Raw genomic sequence first — 11,586 nt, forward strand, 5'->3', positions numbered from 1 at the left:
AAAGCAGAGACATTACTTTGCCAACAATCCATCTAGTCGAGGCTGTGGTTTTTCCAGAGGTCATCTATGGATGCGAGATTTGGACGGTGAAGAAAGCTGAGCTCTGAAGAATTGATGCCTTTGAACTGTGATGTTATAGAAGACTCTTGAGAGTCCCTTGGACTGCAAGGAGATCTAACCAGTCCATTTCGAAGGAGATCAGTCCTGGGTGTTCTTTGGAAGGACTGATGCTAAAGCTGAAACTCCAATACTTTGGCCACCTAATGGGAAGAGTTGACTCACTGGAAAAAGCCTGATGCTGGGAGAGATTGGGGGCATGAAGAGAAGAGGACAACAGAGGATGAGATGGCATCATCCCTCTCGATGGACATGAGTTTGAGTGATCTCTGGTAGTTGGTGATGGACAGGGAGGGCTGGCATGCTGCATTCATAGGGTCACAAAGAGTTGGACATGACTGAGTGACTGAACTGAGTGAACTAATATTCCTTAGGTTTCAAAGGGCAGATCCAAACAGTTGCTGATAAGAGAAGAGAGGGGATATAAAAACAGAGGAGAAACAATCAAAGGGTGGTACAGCCTTAGGGCTAGATCTGGTTCTTACTCAAGGAAGACACATAACAATATCTTTGAGTTCTTCTATGGAGCTGGGAACCCCACCCAGGTGGAAGATGTTAACTTTAGGATGAGCACAAGATTCCTGGAACACCACCCTGTTGCCTTACCCCAAATTTTGCCTTCCTTTGCTGGGGACCAGTGATAACCATCTTGTAAGGTGTACTGTTTGGCCCCTATTTCTTCTCTGACAGGGTCCGAGAGTTTTAGACTAAATTGCTGTTACTACAAGGATGGAATCCAGTTTCAGATACAGAATACCTCAACCTAGATCAGGTAGAGAGAGACTTTTACTCTGCTAGGCAGAACTACATGCATGAACAGCAGGAAGAAGTTACAGAAGAAAGATACCTCTGTCCCAGTTCCCAAGAAGTCTCTCAGGGACAGTTGTTTGGGGAAGCTCACTGACTGAAATGACCTACCCTTCCCAGATACCAGAGTAACCATTTGCATGAATTGTTTTATGACAGGAGGTCCTGGTAAGGAACATGGAACTAATAAATGACCACCAACTGGAAGAGTCGGGGAAGGTCAAAAGGAGACACCACATGTCTGACGACCTCCCTGAATCCTTCTCACTGGCAGCCATCTTGGCTGAGCAATGCATGCACAACAAGGAAGGACTCTGAGTCAGAATGATTGGTCAGTGACAACCTCGAAATTAATCCCATCACTGTAAATCTCAAGACTGGGAGCCACGTGGCAGAGCAGTTCTCCTGGGTTCCCTTACCCTACCTCTCTCCACCTGGGCACCCCTTCCCAATAAAATCTCTTGCTTTGTCAACACATGTATCTCCTCAGCCAGTTCATTTCTGAGTGTTAGCCAAGAGCCCCATTTGGGCCCTGGAAACAGAAGTCCTTCCTGCAACAGAAGGACTGATGCTGAAGCTGAAGCTCAATACTTTGGCCACCTGATGGAAAGAGCTGACTCATTAAAAATGACCCTTATGACGGGAAAGATTGAAGGCAGGAGAAGAGTACGACAAAGGACAAGATGGTTGGATAGAATCACTAACTCAATGGACATGAGCTTGAGCAAGCTCCAGGAGATGGTGAAGGACAGGAAAGACTGGCGTGCTGCAGTCTGCAGTCCATGGGGTTCCACAGAGTTAGACACAGCTGAGTGACTGTACAAAAACAACAAAACACACATAAGCAGAAACACACACACACACCTCTCATAAATATTACCAAATTTATTAGTTTCATTCTATTAGATATATTTTTACTGCAAAATGTATCTAAATGGCTTGTGTCATTGAATACGGTGTCATCGAATACAGTGTAGTGGTAGTTCCAAGAGGTTGTCCTTATACAAATGCAGTAAAAGTGAATGAAAGTGTCAAATTTAGTGTGTGTGTATTTAACTCTTAATTTAAAAAAAAAAGTCAAATGCTTAGTTTTGATGTTTAGTCATTAAGTCGTGTCTGACCCTTTTGCAGCCTCATGGACCATAGCCCACCAGGCTTCTCTGTCCATGGGATTTCCTGGGCAAGAATATGAAGTGGGTTGTCATTTCCTTCACCGAGGGATCTTCCCAACCCAGGGAGTCAAACCTGCCTCTCCTGTAATTGTAGGCAAATTCATTACCACTGAGCCACTAAAGGCTTATAGCAACCAAGTAAAAGCCTAATCAAGAAGGCAACTTAAAAATAGTTGAGGAGCTTTGAAGTGTTTTTACTTGCCTTTGTCCTACCTCTCTCCTGGCTCCAACATGGTCTTGAAATGACAACCAGTATTCCAATATGTCATTCTGGTCCCTGGCTCCAGAGGAAGCAAAGTCGAACTTATTCTCAAATAGGTATTTGTATTTGTTTTAGTCTAATGCCTACCTATAGGACTGACAAAAGCACTCGCCTCTGCTTCACCTGATCCAGAACTTCCTCAGGGCAGAAAAGTGGCTACACAGAGGGCATTTCTCAGAAAATGTGGAAGGCAAATGAAGAACCCACTGCTGCATAGAGCAAATGATTACAACTTGAGGAACAATAACAAACTGCTAGAAGCCTGAGAGGAAAATTTGTGAAGAAAGTGTCTTTGAAGAATTATGGCATTGAAAATCTCACATGAGTATTAGGGAATATAGAAATTTATGTGCATGCCCAGAGAAAAATTTTTGTTAAAAACAAACAAACCAAAGAACCTGAGATGACTCTAAACTGTTACCTCAGACTGATCTTTAGGCTCTGCACAAAGAGGAAGTAAAGACTGAGCAAGGTCGGTAACTGGCCAGCTAAGGCTAAAGGAGTGTTGCAACAAAGAGCTGGTGTGCAAAGACTAAGAGAATTTTGGGTTCTGTTTTCATTGATAAGCATCCAAAGACATCACGCAACATCACCTAACCAAAAGAAGAAAGACTGCAGACCACACATATCAATGAATACATTCTTTACAAACATAGATTAGAAAACTCATTAAAAAACCAACCAAATAAAAGCAGAGAAAGCAACAACAAAAAATTTCAAGGTGGCAGAGGAATCTAATTTCCAGAATTAACAAGTCTAAAATTTTAAATGTTCAGGTTTCAACAAAAAATAATGAAACATGTAAAAAAAAAAATGTATGCTCCACTCATAAGAAAATTAACCAAAATTGTCTCTGTGGAAGTATAGACATTGGACTTACTAGAAAAAGACTCTACTGTCTTATAGTCAAAGAGGTAAAGGAACTATGGACAAAACTAAAGGACATTATGCAAATAATGCCTCAGGAATGATAGATATCAATAAAGAGAGAAACTATAAAAAAGGAACCAAACAAGAATTCTGGAGTTGAAAAGTATAAAAGGTACAAAATGATTGTATCTCTCTCTCTACAAACACAGTAAAAGTAAACAAAAAAAATCTGAATTGATTTTGCTTAACTCTTGAAAAAAGTCAAAGCTTATAGCAATCAATAAATATCAAATCAAGAAGGCAAGTTAAAAATAGTTGGAGAGCTTTGAACTATTTTTTATATTAAAAAAATCACTAGAGAATTTCAACAAGAGATTTAGGGAAAGCAAAAGTGTATATATATAAGAGAGATCAATTGCAGATATCCAGTCAGAGGAGCAGAAAGAAAAACTAATGGAGACAAAAAAAAAAAAAAACCAGCATAAAAGGCTTGTAAGACATCATCAAACTTACTGATAATGCAGACTAGGAGTCCCAGTGGGAGAGGAACAAGTGACACAGTATGTGATGATACAATGGCTGAAAGCTTCCTAATTTGACGGAAGATACGATTTTACACAAATAGGATATTTAATGAACTCCAAGAAGAATGAATACAACAGTATCCACATTGAGACACATTATAATCAAACTGTCAAAAGACAAAGAGAACACCCTGAAATCAAAAGGAGAGAGGCTACTTACCACAAACAAGTGGTTGACAACATTAAGTGTCAATTTCTTAGCAAAAATGATGGAGGCCAGAAAGTTGTGGGGTGGCATTCCTAAACTGCTAGATAATAGCAACAAAATAATCCACTGAATCCCATATCTGATTAGCAAAATTTCAAACTCAATAAGAAATTTAAGCAGTTTATAGCATATGGAACTATATTCAATATTTTCCAATAACCCACAATGAAAAATAATCTGAAAAAGAATATACATATATATAGACACATATATGTAAACACACAACTGAAGCACTTTGCTGTAAACCTGTTTCTAACACAGAACTGTAAGTCAACTAGACTTCAATTTAAAAAAAAATCAAGGTAAACAAAAGTTCAAGGAATTTGTTGTTTGTAGACCTGCCCTGCTGCTGCTGCTGCTGCTAAGTCGCTTCAGTCGTGTCTGACTCTGTGCAACCCCATGGACTGCGGCCTACCAGGCTTCTCCGTCCCTGGGATTCTCCAGGCAAGAACACTGGAGTGGGTTGCCATTTCCTTCTCCAAGACCTGCCCTAGAAGAATGCAAAAAAAGGAGTCTTCCTGATGTAAACACAAGGACACCAGACAGCAACTTGAAGCCATACATCAAAATAAAGAAGACTGGTGGAGATAACTACATAACCAAATGCAAACTCAATTATTATAATATTTCTTGTCTAAAATCTCTCTCCTTGTCCCTGTATGATTTAAAGGACCAAGGCATAACATAGATATAAATAAATTTATGTTAATGCATATATAATATATAAATATGTAATTTATGATGACAACAAAACATCAAGCCCTGTCTCCCATCATGATTGTGTTTGGATATAAGGGCTTTGAAGAGAGTAATTAAAAGTGAAATGAGGTCAAAAGCGGGGCCCTAATCTAACAACATTGATGTCCTTGTAAGAAGCAGAATGGACACCAGGAGCACATACAGAGAAAAGGCCATGTGCCAATACAGTAAAAAGGGTCTGCAAGCCAAGGAGAGAGGTCATACCAGAAATCAACTTTGCCAGCACCTTGATCTTGGATTTCCAGCCCCCAGAATTATGAGAAAATACAGCTGTCTTGTGGCTCAGCTGGTAAAGAATCCGCCTGCAGTGTGTGAGACCTGGGTTGGAGCTCTGGGTTGGGAAGATCCCCTGGAGAAGGGAAAGGCTACCCATTCCAGTATTCTGGCCTGAAGAATTCCATGGACTTATGTCTATGGGGTCACAAAGAGTCAGACACGACTGAGCAACTTTTAATTTCACTTTTCACAATTCTCTTGTGTCAGTCAGTCTGTGGTATTTGTTATAGAAGCCTTAGCAGATAAGCACATGCATTCGGTCCTTAGTCCTAGTACGGGTAATATGTTCTTTTCTTTTTTTTTTTTTTCTTCATTTTTATTATTTTTTTTTGCCTTTTTTTATTAATATTTTTATTTTTAAACTTTACATAATTGTATTAGTTTTGCCAAATATCAAAATGAATCCACCACAGGTATACATGTGTTCCCCACCCTGAACCCTCCTCCCTCCTCCCTCCCCATACCATCCCTCTGGATCATCCCAGTGCACTAGCCCCAAGCATCCAGTATCGTGCATCGAACCTGGACTGGCATCTCGTTTCATACATGATATTTTACATGTTTCAATGCCATTCTCCCAAATCTTCCCACCCTCTCCCTCTCCCATAGAGTCCATAAGACTGTTCTATACATCAGTGTCTCTTTTGCTGTCTTGTACACAGGGTTATTGTTACCATCTTTCTAAATTCCATATATATGTGTTAGTATACTGTGTTGGTGTTTTTCCTTCTGGCTTACTTCACTCTGTATAATAGGCTCCAGTTTCATCCACCTCATTAGAACTGATTCAAATGTTTTCTTTTTACTGGCTGAGTAATACTCCATTGTGTATATGTACCATTGCTTTCTTATCCATTCATCTGCTGATGGACATCTAGGTTGCTTCCATGTCCTGGCTATTATAATCTCATATATAACTTCTTTATTAATATAATTAAGAATTATTAAGAGGTTGATTGCCTTATTTAATTAAATGAAATTTTGTATAAAATCTTTTTCATGAAATTTTCAATCTGAATATACAGCTTTAACTTACTGGAATCACATACAGTATTAACATAAAATTTATTCCTTTCTAAAGAAACCATCAATGTAGATCATAATTCTCTTATGGCCATCTGAAACATGCTTACTAATATTTTTTAAGACAATATATATATTCATTCATAAATACCACTTTAGTGCTCAATCGCTTCAGTCATGTCTGACTCTTTGCGACCCTATAGGCTGTAGCCTGCAAGGCTCTTCTGTCCATGGGATTCTCCAGGCAAGAATGCTGGAGTGGATTGCCGTGCTGACTTCCAGCAGCTCTTCTGGACACAGGGATCGAACCTGTATCTCCAGCAATTATTTTGAAGTGATCCAGCTTAGAATCAAGATTGCTTAAACTTAGTGAAGACTGTATTTTTCCATGCTCACTAGCTGTTTTATAAAATGAGAATTGTTATTTGTCATAGAAATAGGATATGCCTTATAAAATTAATTTGAACTTGACTAACTTTTAGAAGCCATTATTTGTTTTTTTTTTTAAATTTTTGATTTGATGACTATTTACTCTGAATACTGATTCATTAAGTTATTTGTGCTTCATTGGATTAATTTTATGAAATTCTGGCTCTGCTTGAGTATAATTTGTTTCAAGATTTTCAAATTCATTGAATTGCCACCACAATCTAGTCATATATACACAAACGCATGCACACACACATGCACACATACATTTTAGCTATTCCATTTTAGTTACTATTTTTTTTTTACTCTTTTCATCTTTATTTAGATTTACCAGAAACCATTTCATCTTTTTTTAAAGCCATCAGTTCCTGAACTGTTTAATACATTTTACGGATTCAATTTGCTTTGTTTTTGGTGTATTAATTTCCATCTATAAATCAACTACATTTATTTTAATCATTTGAAGTAAATCATTAGTTAAATTTAAAAAATTATTCTGTTTAATGTTTAACAAACTTGGTCTCTTCATCTCTGAGCATAGTTTTAGGTTTCAATTTTGATTTATTATTCATTCTATATAGTATTATCTAGGTTTTTTTATTACCTTATTATTGTGGTTTATTTTTATACTTTTATTATTAAATTGTTAGATTTTTAGTTATGTGCACATGTTTGTATATTTGATATGTATTAATGTAACTGAAAAATAATATTAATTGAACAATGTATTTTATCTATCTACTCGCTCAGTCATGTCTGACTCTTTGCGACCCCATGGCCTATACCCTACCAGGTTCCTCCATCCATGGGATTCTCCAGGCAAGAATACTGGAGTGGGTTGCCATTTGCTTCTCCAGGGGATCTTCCCGACCCAGGGATCAAACCCAGATCTCCCGCACTGCAGGCAGACACTTTAGCCTCTGAGCCACCAGGGAAGCCCATGTATTTTATAGGAGCATTCAAGTTTTTTCACTAACCTAAAATATAAAATTACACAAACATATTCATAGGTACTGACAACACCCACACATATTTTGTCTCTAATATTATTTGCTATTTTGGTAGCTAAATATTGCAAACAGTTGCCAGGGATCCATTTCTTTTCTGGAGACCATGTTTCAAGACATCACAGTAACAGAGGCTGAAGCAGTCTTAGGGTGGTTAGGGTATCTGGTAGCTAGAACTCTCAGCTTGTAGGCATTATTTCATGAAGTTAATGTGAGTTAAAGGAAAGACTCTTTTTCTACATTATTGCTATGTCTCTTGGCACCAACTATAGGCAAAAAATGTTAGATAGAATGCCTGTATTTTCTACATCCTGGATTTCTTTAAGTACATTTACACTTTCAAAAACTTCTAGAATACAATAAATATCAATGAAATATAACAAAATGTTTTTAAATGTGCCTTTAGACACAACCTAGTACACAAACAGGTATTCCTACCTTAATAGTCAACTCACCCCCAAAGCAGCTCGTAATCACATATGACAAGTTGCAAGAACTTAGTCTTTAGCAGCTAGTCACCAGTGAAGATCAAGAATACTGGAGTGGGTAGTTTCCCTTGTGGCTCAGATGGTAAAGATTCCACCTGCAATGCAGGAGACCTGGGTTTGATCCGTGGGTTGGGAAGATTCCCTGGACAAGGGAACAGCTACCCACTCCAGTATTCTGGCCTGGAGAATTCCATGGACAGAGGAGCCTGGCAGACTACAGTCCACGGGGCTGCTAAGAGTCAGACACAACTGAACAACTTTCCCATCACGTTGAGTCTAATATTCATTGATCAATCTGAACTATGCAAAATGAGTCATCTTGTCAAATCAGAAGAGTCCAGACTTGCAAGCTCAGTTTTGCATACCAGTGACCAAAGGAGAGACCATATAGTAACTCAGTACCATTTAAGATATTTACTACTGTGCCAAAGTTACATATTTTCATGTTATTTGAGATATTTATTACCATATCACAGTTATGTATTTTCATGTTAAAGAATGATAAGGGTCAAAGAAGTCCTAGGAATGCTCTATGCTGGGCGAAAGTGAAAGTGAAGTCGCTCGGTCATGTCTGACTCTTTGCGACCCCATGGACTGTAGCCTACCAGGCTCCTCAGTCCATGGGATTTTCCAGGCCAGAATGGGCCTGGAAAGTGGGTTGCCACTTCTATGCTGGGTAGTAAACTAAAATTAAGACCAACTTGGAAGGAGCCCAAGTCTTTAAACCACCACGTTTTTAAGGCTTATCAACACCAAGGGAAAGACCGGAGTGTGCCAATTTTATGCTCCACAAGTAGAAGACATTCCAATATGTCTCACAGCAAATTTTGAGAAGAGTTGCACAGAGCTCAAGTTGTAAAACAAAATCTGTCATTAGTGTCATTTAATAATCATGGATTTACTGCAATGAGGAATGACTGCCTATTTAAGCTGCTAGATAGGTTTTCTTACTCTTTGAATATTAATCAGAAAATTTCAACCTTTGCCCTTTCTATTACCTAAGCTACATCCAAGATAACATTAGCTAGTTTTTCTTTACTATGAGAGAGCATGTTATAATAAGTAATCAAGGAAAGCTTAAATGAATACTTGAAATTAGCATCATGCGTTAGAGAGGGGATAAGAATTCTTCCACAGTCTACCATGTATCATCTTACACAGTATCGATTGGTGAGGAATATACATAAAAGCAAGATTTTCAATAGAGTTAATATAGAAAAGGGCTTCCCTTGTGGCTCAGCTGGTAAAGAATCTGCCTGTAAGGCGGGAGACCTGGGTTCCATTCCTGGGTTGGGACGATCTCTTGGAGAAGGGAAAGGTTACTTCCTCCAGTATTCTGGCCTGAAGAATTCCATGGAGTGCATAGTCCATGGGGATGCAAAGAGTTGGACACAACGGAGCAGCTTTCATTTCAAGGTTAAAGTGCTACACTCAATATGCCAAACAAATTTGGAAAATTCAGCTGTGGACACAGGACTGGAAAAGGTCAATTTTCATTCCAATCCCAAAGAAAGGAAATGCCAAAGAATGCTCAGACTACCACAAAATTGCACTCAGCTCACACACTAGTAAAGTAATGCTCAAAATTCTCCTAGCCAGGCTTCAACAGTACGTGAACTGTGAACTTCCAGATGTTCCAAGTGATTTAGAAAAGGCAGAGGAATCAGAGATCAAATTGCCAAAATCCGTTTAATCATTTAAAAACTAAGAGAGTTCCAGAAAAATATCTACTTCTGTTTTATTGACTATGTCAAAGCCTTTGATTCTGGTGGACCATAGCAAAGTCTGCAGAATTCTTAAGGAGATGGGGATACAACAACACCAGAACTGCCTCTTGAGAAATCTGTATGCAGGTCAGGAAGCAACAGTTAGAACTGGACAAGGAACAACAGACTGGTTCCAAATCAAGAAACGAGTACGTCAAAAGCTATATATTGTCACCCTGCTTATTTAACTTATATGCAAAGTACATCATGAGAAGCACTGGGCTGGCTGACGCACAAGCTAGAATCAAGATTGCTGGGAGAAATATCAATAACCTCAGATATGCAGATGACACCACCCTTATGGCAGAAAGCAAAGAATAACTAAAGAGCCCCTTGATGAAAGTGAAAGAGGAGAGTGAAAAAAACGGTTTAAAGCTCAACATTCAGAAAACAAAGATCATGGCATCTGGTCCAATCACTTCATGCCAAACAGATGGGAAAACAATGGAAAGAGTGGCAGATTTTATTTTTGGGGGGGCTCCAAAATCACCACAGATGGTGACTGTAGCCATGAATTTAAGACACTTACTCCTTGGAAGAAAAGTTATGACCAAACTAGACAGCATATTAAAAAGCAGTGACATGTCTTTCTAGTCAAAGCTATGCTTTTTCCAGTAGTTATGAATGGATGCGAGATTTGGACCATAAAGAATGTTGAGCACCGAGGAGTGATGCTTTTGAACTGTGGTGTTGGAGAGGACTCTTGAGGGTCTCTTGGACTGAATGGAGATCGAACCAGTCCATCCTAAAGGAAATCAGCCCTGAATATTCATTGAAAGGACTGATGCTGAAGCTGAAACTCCAATACTTTGGCCACCTGATGGGAAGAACTGACTCACTGAAAAGACCCTGATGCTGGGCAAGACTGAAGGCAGGAGGACAAGGGGATGCCAGAGAATGAGTTGGTTGGACGGCATCACCCACTCAATGGACATGAGTTTGAGTAAACTCCGGGAGTGGTGATGGACAGGGAGGCCTGGTGTGCTGCAGTCCATGGGGTCCCAAAGAACTGGACACGACTGAGTGACTGAACTGAAGTGAACTGAACTGAATTGTCAGTCTAAATAATTCAGTTATTTAGAAAATACCCACTTTAGACATTAGGGTGAATTGTTGGGTAATATCTTAGGTTATATCCTCTAAGTATGGAGTTTTCCCAAAAATTAAAAACAGAAATACCATATGATTGAGCAATTCCATTTATGGGTATTTTTTCAAAGTGTGTATCAAGAGATGAATGAATAAGCTTTGGTATGCATGGATTATTACTCAGCCAAAAAGAAGAATAAAATCTTGTCATTTGTGAGAACATGGATGGACCTAGAGGGTTTTATGCTAAGGAAAATAAGTCTGACAGAGTGACAAATACAGTATGATGTCACTTGAATGTGGAAACTGAAAATCAAAACCAGTGAACCAAAATAACTGAACAGTAATGTAGTCATTGAAACAGAGAACAAAGAAGTGATTTACAGGGAGGAGAGGGATGTGGTGATGAGAGAGCTGGGTGAGAGAGATTAAGACTTACAAACTTACCTTATAAAATAAATGAGTTTGGGAGACAAATGTACACCATGAGAATACAGTCAATGAGAATAGTCCTTTGGGCAGCTGGAATAAAAGAGCAGGAGAAATATAAGGAATGACAACTAAAATTTAAAGAGCCTTTTTGGAGAGAAATCCTCTGTGTCAGAAGAAAAGAGAGAAACACGCTTAAGCTACAAATGGAGATCAATGATGGATCATGAACTTTTTACCCTGAAAGCAGACTGAGTTCTGAAAAATCCTGACATGCAAGTCTTGAAAGGGTAATATTGA

This window comes from Bos grunniens, chromosome 16 (assembly GCF_055505025.1).
Source record: "Bos grunniens cultivar Pamir isolate PY7600 chromosome 16, Bosgru_T2T1.0, whole genome shotgun sequence".
In the NCBI taxonomy this organism is placed as follows: Eukaryota; Metazoa; Chordata; class Mammalia; order Artiodactyla; family Bovidae; genus Bos; species Bos grunniens.